Source organism: Miscanthus floridulus, chromosome 9 (assembly GCF_019320115.1).
Source record: "Miscanthus floridulus cultivar M001 chromosome 9, ASM1932011v1, whole genome shotgun sequence".
Taxonomy (NCBI): domain Eukaryota; kingdom Viridiplantae; phylum Streptophyta; class Magnoliopsida; order Poales; family Poaceae; genus Miscanthus; species Miscanthus floridulus.
Window position 1 is genome coordinate 45554590 of NC_089588.1, and position 19047 is coordinate 45573636.

General features: G+C 42.4%; 1 pseudogene; it reads right to left on the minus strand.

Annotated features, from left to right (window-relative positions):
• Positions 1-9213: 9213 nt before the first annotated feature.
• On the minus strand, positions 9214-13414 carry LOC136481845 (disease resistance protein RGA5-like; annotated as a pseudogene).
• Between the last annotated feature and the right edge of the window lie 5633 nt (positions 13415-19047).

Below are 19047 nucleotides of genomic sequence, written 5' to 3' on the forward strand. Positions count from 1 at the left end.
AGAGAATGTGGACGACAATTGCATTTACTGCAAAGTTCAAGAATGGGAAATTCATTTTCCTAATCTTGTATGTAGATGACATCCTACTTGCTAGTAGTGATGTTAATCTACTACAGGAGACGAAGAAGTTCCTGTCCTCAAATTTTGATATGAAAGATCTCGGTGAAGCTTCGTTCGTTCTAGGAATAGAGATTCACCGAGATAGAAGAAAAGGGGTTTTAGCATTATCGCAAAAGGCATACCTAGAAAAAGTTCTAAAGAAATACAGTATGCATGTGTGTAAGCCTTCACGTGCTCCAATAGTCAAGGGTGATAGTTTTGGGGAATTCCAATGTCCCAGAAACCAATATGAGATCGATCGAATGAAATCGGTTCCATATGCTTCAGCTGTCGGAAGCTTACAGTATGCTCAAGTATGTACACGCCCTGACTTAGCTTTTGTTACCAGGGATACTTGGCAGATATCAAAGTAATCTAGGAATAGAACACTGGAGAATGGTAAAGAAAGCTTTGCGTTATGAGCAAGGCACAAAAGGCCTCATGCTAAAGTACAGAAGATCTAATTCCCTACATATAGAGAGATATTCAGATTCAGATTTTGCGGGAGATGTAGATGATAGAAAATCCACATCAGGCTATGTATTCACTCTCGCAGGAGGAGATATATCATGGAAAAGCTCAAAGAAAACCGTCACTGCATCGTCTACGATGTATACTGAGTTTGTAGCATGTTATGAGGCCACGGGGCAGGTGAACTGGTTAAAGAAGTTTATACCCGGGTTGAAAATGGTTGACAACATCTATAGACCTACTCAAGTTATACTACGACAATGAGCCAGCAGTATGTTATGCTTACAACAACAAGTCAGGTGGTGCTAGCCAAACACATTAACATAAAGTTTTATGTTGTGAAAAATAAGGTCCGGGATCATTCCATTAGTCTTGAGCATGTAATCACAAAGAAGATGCTTGCGGATCCGCTTACAAAAGGCTTACCGTCCAATGTGTTCAGAGAACACTTAGCCGGCATGGGTTTACGGAAAAACCTATGATCCCTAGACAATAAGGGCCTAGTTGAAAATCTTATTTCAAAACAAAGAGGAGTATTGTAGCAGTTAGTCTAATGGTACTAACTGTTATGACAAGACACGCTCTATGCACTAATCTGAGATGAAACGAGAAAGAGAAATAAGTACCTAAGGCTTAAGTTATAAGTTCAGATCAAGGGGGGGAATGTTAGTTTGATCTCCACCCGACTCGGTCCAACGACCGAGTCGGGGCCCTGATCTCGCACCCTGATCGGGGGCGCCCAGCCATACCGTGGTTGGTGGGCCCCAGTCGCACAGCGCTATAAAGAGGAGGTGAGGGCTGGGGCACTCGGTACGAGGTTCACCGTAGCCACCACAAACCCACCTACATTCGTAATCCGATCAAGAGGGTATGTTGTAGCCGACGGGAAGTCCACCGCCACCTCTGCACCACGCCCGACGTCAACACCACCGCCGGACGTCACTGCCTCTCCTTCACCAACACCCTCCATCACTGACACCGCCATGGACGGCTCTTCCTCCTCCAAGCCCGACGGTCAGCTACATCTACACCTCTCTCTCTGTCTCCCTCCACCGAGTCATGTTCTTGGTCGATTTGAACCAAACAGAGTTGAATCAACCCGCTAATCTACACCTAGATGATCCTAGGAACTAACAGCTCTCAGTGAAATGCTAGCTACCTTGTGTGGGGTGGTGTGGTGGTGAAATGCAAGGAATGCGGGTTGGCCGTGCCTCACTCTCAGACAGATGAGTTAGTCAAGTCAAGTAAGGTGTCCCCGCGTTGTCGTCGAAATAATTGTCAACCACCGAGATCCAGCAGCAGGGAGCACACCTGGGCAACGGCGCAAGAGATCAGTGCTTGCCCGTGGGACACTTTCATCGGTGGAGGCGGGGAGAGCCAGAGAGGGATCAAAGGTGTGGACCCACATGCCCTGTGCCAGGAGAGACCGAGACAGAACGGAGACTCTGGATGCACATGATAGCCTCTGCCAGAACGGAGACTCTGGACGTACACTACACCTGTCCTGTAAAATTCGACGGCCGGTTTTGAACAGTGCTTTTCTGCTGCCGCTGTTTCGGGCTCTCACAAAAGCGCTGTGCCAACAGCCAGCAGCGTCGGCTTATACCAGCAGCCGAACACTCTGAATTTGAATGTCGTAGCTCATGGTGGCGCAAATAGTGGGATTCGATTTCCACGAAGTCTCCTACCACTACGCCAGATCTTAACATCACTGTCGGTTCAAAAAAACCCCTTCACTATCGGATTTTAAACCGGCAGTGGTATAGCCGGTAATGATGTGGGATTGACATCACTATCGATTCTTATGAACCGACAGTGATGTGAACCGGCAGTGATGTGGTTTCTAGGAAAAGCCAAAAAATTCATTGAAAAAATAGGAAAAAATTTTTAATACCTGGAAGAGGCCTCACTGGACAAGCCACACGGTTGCGTGTCGCAAGTCACAAGTCAAACGATTTTTTACCCGAAAAACACGTGCTTCACGGCCACCGGCGCTCGAACCCCTGTTGTCCTGCTTCGTGTCTTCGGCCCCTAACCACTCCACCTGCAAGCTGTTTATGTCCAAATGAGATTTTCGTCCTAAGCCATTTTATGTTCATCTAATTTTGAAATGAGTATTTATGACCCTAAATGAATTCAAATGAAAAAGTTGTCAACTACAAAGTTTTATAACTTTTCGAGATCTACAACTTTGATTTTGGTAGTCTCTCCATCCGAGGTCGTTTACAAAATTTAAATTTTAAATTTGAGAAATTCAAATGTAGTTTTCCATGACAAGATGATTTCAAATCAAAAAGTTATCAACTACAAAGTTTCATAACTTTTTGAGATCTATAAATTTTGTTTTTGTTGTTTGTCCATCCGAGGTCGTTTAAAAAATTCAAATTTCAAATTATTTGATATTCAAACATAGTTTTCCTTGAGAAGATGGTTTCAAATCAAAAAGTTGTGCAACTACAAAGTTTCATAACTTTTTAGGATCTACAACTTTCATTTTGGTAGTTTCTCCATCCGAGGTCATTTACAAAATTTAAATTTCAAATTTTAGAAATTCAAACGTAATTTTCCTTCACAACATGATTTCAATCAAAAAGTTGTCAACTACAGAGTTTCATAACTTTTCGAGATCTACAACTTCTATTTTGGTCATTTGATCATTTATTCATCCAAAATAATGGTAGTAACATTGTTCACAAATGTTACAGTATCCCTCTTATTGGTTATGAAACTATAAGAGAGATATGTAAATTTTGTGAACAATGTTATTACCACTTTATCGGATGAAGAAATGACCAAAATAAAAGTTGTAGATCTTGATAAGTTCTACAACTTCTATGTTCATGATTTTTTCAGTTGAAATCATTTAGTATTCCAAAATGACGTTTGAATTTGCCATTTTTTGAAATTCAAATTTCAAATAGATAAAAAAAAGATAGATAAAATAATAGCGGTAAAAACACAATAAATTGATAGATCATGATTTTAGAATTTTTTAGAAAAAAAATCATCAAATTTGATGTTAGTATGAGGGGAGAAAGACTAGTTACAAGTTTTAGCCAGAGATTAAAAAGAGAAATCAAAGTTCTTCAACAATTTCAAATTTTAATTTTAAATAGAATTTTCAAGTAGTAAATGATCTCAAATGAAAAAGTTTTCAACTACAAAGTTGCATAACTTTTCGAGATCTACAACTTTTGTTTTGGGCGTTTCTCCATCTGAGGCCGTTTGAAAAATTCAAATTTTAAATTTTAGAAATCAAACGTAATTGTTTGTTAGATAGATTATTTCAAATAAAAATATTTGGACATCCAAACGATCTTAAATTAAAAAAGTTTGAACTATAAAGTTGTAGATCTCGTCGAGTACTACAACTTTGATATAAAGTTCGTCTTCATCAGACATCGTATGAGAAACTTATGAAGTTTTCTTACAGCATATCATTATCGGTTCAAGCCACGAAACCGACAGTGATAGTATCAGTGTCGGTTCTTGGCTAAAACCGGCAGTGATGACCTTTTTAAATTATAAAAGTTATTTAAAAATTACATTTTGCACTTTTTAAACTGCTGAAAGCCTTTTTAAATCTTAGAAATTCTAGAAAAACTATAAAATCATTATTTATTTTTGTTTAACCTATTCACAACCTAAAATAGGAATTTTGGTGTGTGACACTGGCCCGCTCATGCACGCGCGCTGCCAAGCGGCCGGGTGTCTACGATGGCGATCGGCTTGCGCACCTGCACGTCCGACGCGGCGGCGACACTCGTGGTGGCTTGGGGCGACCGGATCCGTGCCCTGAGGCGCGGCAACGGCTTGGGGTGGCCGGGCCCGAGCCGTGCAACGGTGCCCAGGTGCTCGCTCCCGAGCGCCGGTGGGGCCTAGCAACGGTCGTGGTGGCCGGGCCAGCGCCAGCCCCTCCCTACGGTGGCTGTGGGTGGTGCACTCGCCTGTGGTAGTGGCGGCTGACAGCCTTGGCTTGGGATTGGCCCAGATCTGCACGTCCGCAGGTGTTGCCCTTGTGTTCGTGGCTGCACAACACTTCGGGGCTGGCAAGCTGCTTCGGTTTGTCTCCGACATTTGGACGGCAATTGCGTCAGAGCCGCCTTCGTGTTGCCGGGCGTTGTTGAAACACCGACGAACTTGTTATTCGGCGCTTCAGGGCCAATGTTTGGTTGCTAAAAGGATCAAGATGTCCAAGAGGGGGGTGAATTGGGCTTTTCTAAAATTCTTGCAATAATTAAGTCATATACTTAGCCCACTTCACCCCTAATGCCTAACTGTGTATCCTATTGTTGTATCACACAAAGAGTTTAGCAACCTAGGTTCCAATCCTACTCTAGCATGGTAATTCTAGGAATGTAAAGACAAGAATTGAATTGATCAAAGTAAATGCTCAAAATAAAGAGAGGGAATGAACACGGCGATGTTTTGTCGAGGTATCAAAGAGTCGGCACTCCCCACTAGTCCTCGTTGGAGCACCCGCGCAAGGGTATCGCTCCCCCTTGATCCGCGCAAGGATCAAGTGCTCTCTATGGGCTGATTCTTCACCACTCTGGCACGGCGAATCACCCACAACTGCTCACAAGATGAGTTGGGTCATCCACAAGCTCCGCCGGATGATCACCAAGCTCCCAATCACCACCAAGCCATCTAGGTGATGCCGATCACCAAGAGTAACAAGCACAAAGTCTCACTTGACCAAAACAAGGCTAATGAGGAAGGTGGATGCACACTTGCTACTCCCTAGAAACTAATGAGGTCCTTAATGTTGGATTATCAAATCTCAATCACCTCACTAGGCACTTGCTCTCACTTGAACTCCAAATGGTTCCCTCAGCTGAACAAATGAGCAAGAGAGGTATGTTGGACGAGTAGGGGATGTATATATAGCCCCCACTTTCAAACATACCCGTTGAGGTCCAACTCAGCATTTTCAGTGGTGACCGGACGCGCCTATCGGGGTGACCGGACGCGTCCGGTCAGTAGCCAACGGCTACATGATGCCAGCACTAACAGGCAATGGCTAGTGTGACCGGACTCTACCAGGGTCTGGTCCACACTAACCGGACACGTTTGGTCAAGAATTTCCATCTCTGGAACCTCTCTGTCTTTAATCGGACATGCTAGCCTCCTAGCGTCCGATCCTCTCAGAGGACCAAATCCTAGGCACAGTCATCTATGCGCTGTCTTACACTGACCGGACACGTCCGGTCCCACGGGGACCAGCGTCCGGTCCCTCTGTCACACCTCGAAACACTCCAAATTCAAGGCACTTTGTGAATGGGGTTGACTTCAAATGATCTTTGGGCTAACTCTGAGCTACCTAGTGCTAAGTTTGACAAGTGTGCACCACACCTAACACATTAGACTCATTTAGATCAAGCTACTAGTTCATACCCCCCTTAATAGTATGGCCAAAGGAAAAACAAAACCCTAAACTAATCTAAGTGTCTCTCCAACGACAAACGACACTTAGAACTAGCCATCCTTAGCCTTGTTGTCCATCCTTTAAACACCAAAATGATTTCCATCAACAGGAGCGTGAATACCATTGATTGCATAAACAATCACCATTATCGTGACCTAACTCAATTTGTTTCTGCAAAACACACATTAGTCATAATAATCTTATGTTGTCATTAATCACCGAAACCCAATAGGGGCTTAGATTCTTTCAGTTGCTTCAGGCAACCTGTGAGCTATGGCTTCAGGCCATGCTCAACTACCATGGTGCTTACATGCACATACATAGGTGATGAACTTGTGATGTGTTTGTTCATCGCATTTGTGTGTAGGAGAACTGATTTCTCACCTTCTTACCCATGAAGTGAGAGCTATTTCTATATTGCTTTCTTTTTTTGTGATTACACAGTACAACTCAGACACTCACAACGCACGCACACTCACCCCTATGAACACACGCACGCAAACCCTACCCCTATGAGCATCTTCGAAGACTAGGCCTGCAAATCCTCAAGATTCACGAAGCCACCACATGCGCCTCGCTGTCGATGGAAACGTCGCCTACCACTGAAAGCACAACGTCGTTAAATCCTAAAATATTCGCTCCCACGGGGAGTCAAACCCAGAACCTGAGGTGCTACTGAGACTCTTGTAACCACTAGGCTAGAGACCCTTTCGCTTGCTAGTTACAAAGGTCAAAGTGACCTCCTATTTATAGGAAAAGGATGTTGTATGAACTTAGGTTTTATAGTGTGAACTCTTAGAATTTTCTTCTCTTCCTCATTAATTTGACCACTCTCAAAGTCTCCTTTTTGATACATGTATTTTGACTTCGATTTCATAACACATGGCACTCTTTCTATCAAAACACACATGAATCCTTCCATGGGTAAGATCATAGCACGAAAGATATAGCTCCTCGGGAGAGGTCTCATGATCTGGCGGCCAATCTTGGTTCACCACATGGCCGATGGTGTGGTGCATCTGCGCATGTTGGCGGTGGGCATTGTGGGCCTCCATGTGTCGAATTCTTTAATGAGTCTAAAGCTTTGTTTGTTTGAGCCGTAGTTTTAGGCTTTTGATTCAAAATTGACTTTCCAAATTTTTGGTTCTCTAGCGTGCTTTTCAGCTTTTAGTTTATTTTTTTATAAGCAGCTTCTTAAAAACCAACTCAACAACTGGACTATTTGTTTTAGCTTCAAACATCTGACTGGCAGTGCTCAGTGTGAGCTGTTTCTTCGCCTCCTACTACAAAAAAGACATGTAGTGTCTGTTGAATACTAGATACTTTGCACACTTTGTTGTATGATTCTTTTTGTAGGAGGATTATTCGTGAAGTGATAAGGTTTAAAGATGACATTCACATGTGTCTTTTATATTTTTTCCCATATATTCAACTGCGAAGAATGGATAATCAAATGAAATTATGTTTGTGATAGCTGCATAGAATGGATTCACTGTTTATAGGTTGTTATATTCAAGGGACCTTAATAATAAAGTGGAACAAACTTGTTGACGTCAGAAGGTGCTCCGGATCACACACCAACAAGGGTTAGCACACCCGTGGTCGACAAACGACCTTGAACGCAGCAAGAACACAGTGAACGGATGAAACCGATCTAGAAACTGGCAGGTTAAGCCGATGTTGAGCCCGTTCTTCGCTTGATAGACTCCCAAACTTCTCCCGGAAAGACCCATCAGGGAGGAGCATGTGGAGAGTGTCCTACGACCAGCAAGGCAGCCTAGAATGCTGTCGAATCTCGTCGGGAGACGCGATGAACAATAGGGATAGAGAGGAAAAGGGGTAAAAGGGGTGTAGTAGATTGATTTTGACGATTGGAAATTGGGATTCTCAATCGACCGTGATCCTCTCATATATATAAAAGGGGGTGATCTTATCCCAGTAGGAAACAAGTCCAAAATGCGTTCTCTAAGTTTCCCACGTCCAAAATAAGTCCAAAACTGATTTGGAAACCAAACCGACTTGGAACAACAGAGGCGGGAGTCGGCTTAGCCGACTTGGGAGTCAGCTAAGATGATTTCCACGGGCCTGAACACTGCAGCTCGGCCGGCATAGGGGAGCCGACTCTAGCAATCGGCTAAGCCGACTGGGGCCTAATGAGTCGGCTAAGCCAACTGCTAGAGTCGGCTAAGCTGACTTAGTCTGGGCTCGCGCGGCTCGCCTTCTTCTTCACGTGTTTCTCTTGTTATTTGATGCGCCAATTAACTTTCAACACGCCCAGGATGTTAGGAACTTGCTGAAGTTGCCCATATTCCATGTCGGGACACTTTTGAGTGTCAACAAAACTAAGAGAACTTTTACGGTGCACGGAAATAATATGGCCATTCGTTTGTCAAAATCTAATGGCTAAAAACTGAGACGTGCCTATTACAAGGAACCTAGGTTGTGTGGCCAGTAGTTAAATTTTGTGGGCCAAAAATAATTTAGAAATTAAGCGGAAGGGTATATTAGTATTTCCATGCGAGGGTGGTTTGGGAGTTGGGACTTCGGGTCGACCAATTTGTCCATCGAACCGATCCTCAGGAGCAAAATATTGTTCTTCATGTTCTCTTAATTAACAAGTTAACATGCAGAGGCTTGATTCGACCCGATGCTCGCAGCACCGCCCCAATCTGGTCATCTCACCAAGGTGGCACTGGCACCCCCCGCCGCATACCCCTTGATGCTGATAACGCATACCCTCTTGATGCAGACAATGCCCCGTCCTTCTGTTGCTTGCACAAATCTAATTGCCTATCCAATCTAATTAGTCTCAACGGTTCATTAATGATCAAAGGGAAGGAACCACAGTTTGCCCTCAAGCACCGTAACACATGTCCCTAATAATTAACAGAAGAGTCACTGATGTATTTTACTCAAGCTTAAAATAACGTTCCACATGACACAAAAAATAGGAGTTACGTTACAAATACTGATCGATCTTAATTTGGAAACAAATACAATAATGAACCATGTGATGGATGAACTCAATGCATAAAAAAGAAGACTAGAATTTCTAAAATAAAATGAAGTGTCGTACCAGACAAAACTACGCAAGCAAACCTATCTAGGCATTGTCAGAACTAAAAGCCACATAGCAATTGGAACCACCAGTTTAAGCTCCCTGAAAGACAGATAGCTATCAACCAGCAGTGCCGCCTGCCATCGGAGAGGTCGAATTTGCCTTGTTCAATTTCTACATACTCCGTACATACCTAAAAACGGAAAAAACATATGATAATTGGTGGTCATACTTATTCTCCACATCATGTACTCACAATGGTCTTCATTAGGCTTCTACTATGGCATGGTCGGATGGACGCCTGCTGCACCCTGAGCCATCCAATCTTGATCAAATCTTTGGATCTGGAGTATGGGACGGTTGGGATGGACTGCTGCTGCGCCCCTGATGTCATCCTCCAAAGCCTCCACCTCGTCAGCAACAGCAGCGTCGCAGTTAATATCTATAGCCAGATGTTTGAGCCCTGCAAGGTTCTGCAGCCCAAGGACGAGGCCACCTTCCCCAAACTTGAACTGGCACCGTGCCATCAGTTCCAGCTTGAGCCTTTGGAGCTTTGGCATGGCTCCTGGCTCAAACTCCAATGCCGCGTGACACCAACAACAGCGGAAATGAAACTTGAGCAAACCCTGGAATCCTTGTCTGCTGATTGCGCAGAGGATGCCTGAATCTCCATCTTGGTCATTGGATAAGATAACAGTAAGAGAGAGCAGCTTGGGTAAACTTGCTAGGATATTTATTCCTTCCTTGCCTGCTTCACCACGGACAAAAATGCGGAGGCGGGACAGGTTGACTAGTGAGCTAATTTGAGGGCCCACCCTATTTAAGTTATGTGTATCAAGAACAAGCTTTCGAAGCGGTGGTGGAGTAGGGACACACGAAGACATGAATGAACATGTGGCATCAGGTTCACTCCCACACACGCGCAGTTCTCGCAGGTGCCCGAACAGCCTGGAGAGCGTAGAGATACATGCTTCCTTGTGATCCTTCCTCAAGTACGGCCAATCAATTTCAAGTATTCTCAGATTGGTCAGATCACTGAGTCATTGGATAAACTTTACAGATTGAATACCCAAATCGATCCTTGATAGCTCTTCCAACGCCTGCAGACTTCCGATTGCATCGGGTAGGCGCACCGACACATCGACAAAAAGGCGCACTAGCTTCTGCAACTGGATAATACCTGCTGGTAGACATTGCGATCTGACCTCTAGTATCTCCGGATGTTGCAGCTTTACTGCATAATTGGTTAATAAGCTTTTCTGCAACTGGATAATACTTGTTGGTGGCTTTTCAAGACGTAGCCATCTAAAATCTAGTGTCTCCAGATGTTGCAGCTTTTCTATATCCTGTGGAAGCTTGCCGACCAAAACATAATTGGCGCATGCAATTTAAGTAACGTGTATTAAGAACAAGCTTTCGAAGTGGTGGTGGAGTAGGGACACACGAAGCCATGAATGAACATGTGGCATCAGGATCACTCTGCCACACACGTAGTTCTCGCAGGTGACTGAACAGCCCGGAGAGCGTTGAGATACATGCTTCCTTGTGATCCTCCATATCACGTAATTCACTAGAGCATGGCCAATCAATTTTAAGTAATTTCAGATTGGTCAGATCACCGAGTCCTTGGATAAACTTTACAGATTGAATACCCAAATTGATCGTTGATAGCTCTTCCAATGCCTGCAGACTTCCGATTCCATCGGGTAGGCGCACCGACGGATAGACATGAAGACGCACTAGCTTCTTCAGCTGGATAATACTTGCTGGTAGCTTTTGAAGACATTGCCTTCTCACATCTAGTGTCTCCAGATGTTGTAGCTTTTCTATATCTTGTGGAAGCTTGCCGACCAAAGCATAATTGTGTATCCTCAAGTACTTCAACTGACCTAAACTTTTGACATGTCCAAGAGAGCATTTACCATATTCAACTTCAATATTCAACACTCGCAAGACTTGGCTGCTTAAGAACTCTGTGGCATGCTTAGTAACCAGAACTGAATTTGAGCCAAAGATATTGATGGATCGGATCTGAGCTCCATTTTTTATTGTCTTGGCAATGTCTTCCGCCCGGGAAGAAATGTCTTTTTGGATGGATAGATGGCGAATCTTGTTCGAAGAATAATTTTTAGAAAAACCATTACCATTCCATATAGTAACAAAGTTGTCCTCCACGGCCTTTGATACAATGAACTCAAGTATGCACATCATGAACTCTGCACTGTTTCACTGTTGCGCCGTGCTCCCCCAACCTTGGTTGGCTGCACCAAACTTCTATTGATGAGCTCATTCAAGTAACTTCTCCCTAGCTGCTCCATACTTTCCCTGTCCTGTCCAGGAATCAGTCCTTCGGCTACCCATAACAATATCAACTGTTGGCAATCAATCAAAGAATCCTCTGGAAACACACTCAGATATAACAAACAACTCTTTAGATGGTGAGGAAGGTCAAAGTAACTCAGCAGCAGAATTCTTTTCATCTTATCAATAGGAGAATCTTTGTCAACTGCAGTAGCAATAGACCTCAATACATTGACCCAGACTTCCACTGCTTTGCTTCTGTTTGCTAATAAACCAGCTATACTGATTATGGCTAGTGGTAAGCCGCAACATTTCTTTAAAATATCATCGGATACTTTCCTCAAATCTGGGTGGCAATCATCACCGGACAAAAATAGCCTCTTAAAGAATAATATTTGGGAGTCCTCATGACTAAGGGGCTTTGCTTGATACATTTGTGCAGGCAATACCAGTACAACAAGATTTGGCTACTGCTTCAATGCGTGTTGTAGTAATAATTCTGCTTCCATTGTCATTGACAGGTAAGGCAGATCGTACAAGCTCCCATGCTGATACACTCCAGATATCATCAATCAAGATGAAGTACCTGGATACATTAGTTCTGGAATCTTGTTATTAATTATGTAAGGCAACCATGAATTGAAGCGTATTCCAGTGAAGTTAAAGATGTCGGAGAAATGTAAGATGGATCGTAGTGGCACACTTTTTTATCAGTAATTATTACACATGAGAAATACAGTCTGTAAACTACCATTATTTAAAAATATGTTACAACCTCGAAAATGGTAAGTGTCGCATTAGAACACCTAGAGACCCACTCAAAAGACATGACGCATTCAGTTCAAAAACTGAGTTCCAAAATGAGATTTTTATGGATATTTAGAATTCTGGTCATATTTTCCAAGAAGTAATTTTACTGAATATGGATTAGATGGTGTAAAGTAATTTTTTTACCAAAATGATGCACAGTTGACTTGAGTTTGTTCATTGTTGCAACATCTTTAATGATGACATTTGATAGATATGCTGAGCCATTGAAGTATTTGAGGTAATTTTTTGCTGTCAAGTTCAGTAGGCCAGGAAAAAATGAATCATTTTTTAAAATTCCCAGAAAATTTCAGAAATGGCCTAATAATTAGGTGAGCTCATGTGATGAACAAATATTGCACGACATTATTCTAGCTAGATGAACTGGTTAACTATTAGAAAAATAAATAATATTGATTACCTCTTGTCCTTTAAGCATTCTTTCACTGTGCGGATGAGCTGCTCAACTGTCTCTAACATCTGTGACCGGTCAAAATGGCTCTTGCTTATTTGAGACAATATATCTCTAAGAAGTTTCTTCATATCTGGAAGTTTGTGATACAGACACAAAAGCCCGGCTATCAAAAGCAGCTTCAGTGATTTTGTGGTACACCTCCATGGCGAGAGTGGTCTTCCCCTGTCCACCTATCCCATAGATGGACACCACCTTGTGCTCCTTGTCTTCACATCTCAATAAGCTGATGATCTCCTCACGAGGAGCATCGATTCCAACAAGATCCCTGGCCTCTTGAAAGAGTGCAGGTGCTCGAGGATCCAAGAGCACTGGCTGAGATGAAGAGGCGAGGAGACACTGATTGATGTCGTAGTAGCGTTTCCCCCGCTCACTCTGCTCGCTCACGAGCCTCTTGAGTCGTCGGATCTCCTCTGCTATTCCTCTGTCCTTGAACAACGTTTTCACCATTTGAATGGCCTTGTGCACGAAGTTGCCCATGGAACCTCCATCTCCATGGCTGTGATTGAGCACAAAACGGTCGATGCAATCCTCAATATCGTAGGACAGCTCACGCACCTTGCTCCTCCAGTCTTTGGCGAGTGGATCGATCTGGATCGTCGTCCTTGTCTTCGAGCCTCAGCAGCATGGCTTCCATGGTGCGCAGATCATCTTGGAGGGACCGGATCCCTTGCTTGACATCTCTGGCGAGGTTGTACTTGCCGGTGAGCATGTCGGCCAGCTTGTCGATGACGGAGCCCAACACACCCGTGGCGGCGCTCGAGATCATTTCGGCCATCTTGACTCGCGACTACTGGCTGAGTGAAATGCTAGCTAGCTTGTGCGGTGGTATGGGAGAGGATAGGTGATTCAGTTCTCAGGTTAAAGTGGGGCACACAACAACGCATCCCATTCGTTAAATATATAATTTTCCTCTAGATTCGCGAGAACCACTCCAAGGCACGTTGTCGCTGACAGTCCACACGACGGCTTCAGTTCTCGAGAAGATTAATTTAAAGAATGCTTTTGAATTTGTGAAAGGGAGCCCATTTTTTGGCCGATCTCAGTGATATGTTTCGTTACACTGTTTCAAAAAATGTTACATCCCTTTATAAGTTTTGGTGGACGAAGAAAATAACCACCCTCAATGCATATATAGATTCATGTCACTAGCTTTATAAACTAGTCTCTCAATAATAAATAGCTACCTACTATTGTAATCAAATATGCCACATAAATAATTTTGGTATGGTGTGTAATAAGCGACCATTTCAGCCATCTTCTCAGCTCGAAATCCCTCGCTCTATGTAGATTGCTGGCTACCATGCGCGGTGGTGTCGGATATGGTGGCACAAATAACTCTCTCTCTCTCTCTCTCTCTCTCAAGTTTTTCTATTTCGAGCTAAAAACTGGGTTAAAATCTTTTGCTCTCAAAGAGGCCCTAAACTGGGCACTAACTCTCTCGAAACGGGCGCTTGGACGGCCCCACACCTCTTGTCGCTCGCACACATGGCTATGCATGAATAGTTAAATGAGGGTAAATCAGTCATTGTAGATTAGAGGACTAAAGTTTTGCCCATAGATCCAAACAGCCCAACAGGTCTAAAGTTTAGGAGCTAAACTTTAGTGCTTAGACCGATGATTCAAACACCATCTTAAATAGGACGCCATGTAATAGTGACAAAAGAATGAATGCCATTTATTGCCTACGATTATTATTTTGTTTTTGCGCATCAATCATGGGTTTCAATCACCTGTTTTGGTCCGCTGTGATATGGGACCTTTGGATCGAAGATTCCAGCCACAACTCGCATCTCCATGGTATGAATAGGCTTTTCTTGTGAAATGTTGAGTAGGGCAAGTCAGTTTTATGTCACGTTTGATCCATTATCAGCTAATAGTTAGTTGGCTAATAACTCATATCTAATATTAATTAGCTAACTATCAGCTACCTATTAGCTGGAAGATGTTTGGAATGCACAACTAATGAAAAATACTACTAAGATACTCCCTTTAGGTTGCTAAAAAAAGTCATTTTGAACAGCTACAAGGTCTCCGAAGCATAACTTTGGCTTCTTATTTTTATAAAAATATTTATTCAAAAGTGATATATGTTTATTTTTATGAAAGTACTTTTCAAGGCAAATCTATTCATATGATTTCCACATTGCCAAACTTAACAACTTAAAAGTTATTCATGATTTATATTCCCAATGTTTGACCAAGTCTTGTCCAAAAGGACCTGAATTACCTGTATGGAGTGAGTAACTATTAATTAGCTGCTATTATCTGATTTAGTCCAAGTAGTGAGATAGTTATTATCTAGAGATCGAGCTAACAATTAGCTATTTTATTAGCTGCACCTGTTTGGATAAAAAAAGATAACTATTAGGAGATAGCTATTATTTATAGGATAGGCCTTAATGAACCGAATACACCGCCTCCCTCAGTTGGTGTTCCACTATTCATATCTTATTTAAACATCTCATCTTGTACATCTTAATGAGTTTAGCCACAAAAAGCTTATGTTGTTTTATATTATTATTATTAACACTCTAAATATGAAAAACTTCATAGAAATTGTTGGAAACAAATTTCTTGAAAAATACATGGTCCACGTCGCATCAAAGAAAACGAGTACTACACCTTCTTGGTCCTGCCTCATCTAACGCGCATTTACTAGTCTAACTAACGTATATATACGTACATAAGTCATGCCCATAGAAAGCGAGTCCCCAATGCTGAAAGGAATCCTAATTAACTCTGGGAGTATTTGCAGTTGTAGGAAGACTTGAGAGGCAGGTTATTAGTCGTCGCCACGGCGAGTCCACACCCGAGCGTCTTCAAAAGTCTAGCTTAGAACTAGCTCATGAATTTTTTAATCAATAAATAGTACAAAAGACAAGAAACTAACATGGATTTGAGAGATAGTATCGCACACTTCAGGATGTGTTCCTCTCTAACAACACAATGTTCAGGGCAGTCTATCTCTCCGCCATATTTAGTAGCTTAGAACTATTGCTAGCTCATACCGTTGGAGACGTCCTTAGGGCGTCTTCAACAGCAATCCTAAATTGTGAGCTCATGTGGCAGTGAGAGACACTAAAAAGATAAATTTAAGAGTAAATCTATGCATCACGAGACGAACTAAAGACACCGTGTTCATCGATACACGTGCGAGACTATCGCTTTGCACCTCGCTAGTCTATTTCCTTTTTCCATTCTCTTTCTTCCTCATTGGACAACGTCTGACACATGCTAGCGACTTGGACCACCGTAGAGGGCGCCCTCAGGTCATTTTGGACTTTGGAGTTCTCAAGTTTTTTTTTCCTTTAGTTCTGGACATTGGATGCCTTTCCGTTGGATTTGCATCGGGCCTGGTATCGAACTATAGGTAAGGGTGCCTTCACCCGTCAGCTTGTCTCAACTCTCAACCAATATGTTGTCGTACTCCCTCCATCGAAAGAATCTTAAGTTTAATAAATATGTATAAATATATGATGACTACAATTTTTCTGTATAGATTTAACATTGCGATCCAACGGCTCACCGATGAACATATCAGAAATATAGGCATTGACAAGTTGCTATTCATTTTCTGTTGTTTTGATAATGACTACACGCAGTTGAATAAGCCAATGCCAATGCTTGAGGGCATGTTTGGTTGGTGGTTGAAAAATATACTGCCTGGACCAGAGAGGCTTCCCAGACGTCCGACTTTAGACCCTTTGGAGCCAGGATCTGTTGCCTGGGAGGCCTTTGCCTGCTAGGACTCCAACCAAACAGCCCTTGAATGCGTCAAATACTCAGTTCAATAGCCTCTTAACGATAGTATTTCTCGGCAGTGGTACCTATGAAAAAAATGAGTGCCACAAATATCTCGTATAAAGATCAGAAAAAACTCAGTTTAATTGGGTTGATGACCAGGACGTAACTTCGTCGTCCTCCATCCACAAAAAAATGTAATTCTTATTTTTCAATGAAACTAACCACTTTGAACTTTGACTAAAATTATACAAAAGATTATTAACATTCATGATACAAATTAAATACCATTAGATTAGTTATAGAATGTATTTTTTATAAGAAATTTATTTAGAGACATAAATGCTAATACTATTTACTATAAACTTTGTCAAACGTGAGCTATTTTGACCGGCACGGATCCCATAATTACATTCTTCGGTGGATGGAGGAAGTATTTCACAAAGGTTTCACCTTGTAATTAAATAATATATGAACCATGACTATTCTTAGGAATCAATAAAGCACGTCGAATGGCATTCCCTCAAAAAAATCTGAACCTTTCGTATTTAGCTTTGTAAATGTGGATGATTAATCTCATCAATCCACCAGTTGTAGGATTTCTATTAACAGTGGAGACGAATTGGAACCTTTGATAAATACTCGTGTACTCCGACTTGTCGTCAACCCTGCTAGCCCACAGAAAGAGACTTGAATGCTGAAAAGGAACCTTAACCAACTACTCCTACGTAGTACTATTTTTTATAATGGAGGAAGACTTGAGAGCCGGGTCAGTCATCGCGTCTTGAACGCTGAAAATGAACCTCAGCCAATGCTGAAAATGAACCTTAGCCAACTTCTCCGACTTTTCAATAAACAACTTTGACTAAATATATATTTAAAAATATTAATATTTATGGTACATAATTAGTATCATTGAAAAGATCTGTGAATCTAGTTTTTTAATAAATTTATTTGGAGATACAAATGTTGCACTCATTTTCTATAAATCGAGTCAAACTTATGGCACGTACACCGATGGCGATAGTTATTTTGGGATGGAGGGAGTAGTACTATTTTGTTTTTACTAATGGAGGAAGACTTGAGAGGCGGGTCGTCATCGCCAAGTTATCTTAGAGGTTTCCGTGACCATGACCATCGAGCTCAAGGAATTAATTTCTCGACATGGACACCGTGCCTTTTTTTGGTCAGTTCCGGATGGGCTCTTGCCGATGACGGAGCCCATCACGCCTGTCACTACACCAGAAAGCAACAAAGGAGACTGCGTCAATCAGAGACGGTAAGTCAGCCACCGTCACTAAAGTAGTACTTGACGGGTGACATAAAGAATCTTCTCTGAAGTATTAGTCCACAACCGCGCAACCAATATAATCTCTGATGACATAATATCCGAGACGCGTCTTACTATAAGCCGTCTCTAATATATCAAAGACAGGCCCATCTATTCTATAAAATATATCAGAGACGGTTTATTATTCAGAGAGGCAGATCTTTTGTTACCAGTCTCCTCTAAAATACATATCAGAGACGGTTTTGATTGTAGCCCGTCTATTTTCAATAAAATATCAGTGACGTGTGGAATATCCCCGTCTGCGTGCTACTGTAGCAGTGACGTGCGCATATTATACCCCATCAGTGTCGTATCAAAGATGGCTTTCTCCTTGCTAGATATCGATCTAAAGCTATAACACGGCCGGCCGACTTATTGTGTCCTCTCTCGCGAGCACTATTACTCTGACCTATTGCTGCTCGGGTGTGTCCGTCCAATTAGTCGACGCTCTAGCTATTAGATCAATCCCCTATCGACCTAGCTAGCCTCTGGATATGTGCAGTGTGCCATCGTTTTGGTGTGTGGGGTGCCGGTGGCAGCGCGCGGAATTAGCTAGCTTGCTTGCTAGGTCTCCCGCCGGCAGTCGGCTATGGGTCGCCCGCACCTGCCGTCGATCGATCGAGCTTATAGGTATACCCCTACTCAATCTCTGCTAGCTGCGCATGCCTCGGCTCTCTTGCAAATCGATATTATATTGTTCCCCTTCTTTAGTAGGTCTAATATCCTAATTAAGATTTTGCATATATATATATACACACACACACACCTGATCTCTCTCGGTCGACGATCTTCAACGTACTTATTCAGGTTTCTAGCAATAATTAACTACTTGTATAGTTAATAATATAATCAAATTATTGATTAATTGTGAGATGCACATAGATATATATGTATGCATACTGACACAGGTTTGTACATATATTGAACATTTAATTTTGTTGTAGATGGATGACCGTTCGTGGATGTATCTGAAGAACCGTACCTGTGATCAGTATTTACAGGGTCTCAAGTCATTCATTACAGTAGCAGAGGTAGATATGTCGACTCACTGCAACTACTGCTATGTGGTGTCCATGCAAACATTGTAGGAATAACAAGAAATACTCTAGCTCATGTACGGTGCATGCACACCTGATCATTCGTGGTTTCATGGATGACTATCGATGTTGGAACAAGCATGGCGAGGGAGGCGTTAACGATCGAGATGTGCAGGACAGCCATATGGATGACGTGAATGAGAAGGGGAAACTATTGGGAATCCGAGAAACTATTGCCTCATTCCTGATGTCGCAACTCTGAAGGCATGAATGAGAAGGGGAAATTTACTTTGGACTTAT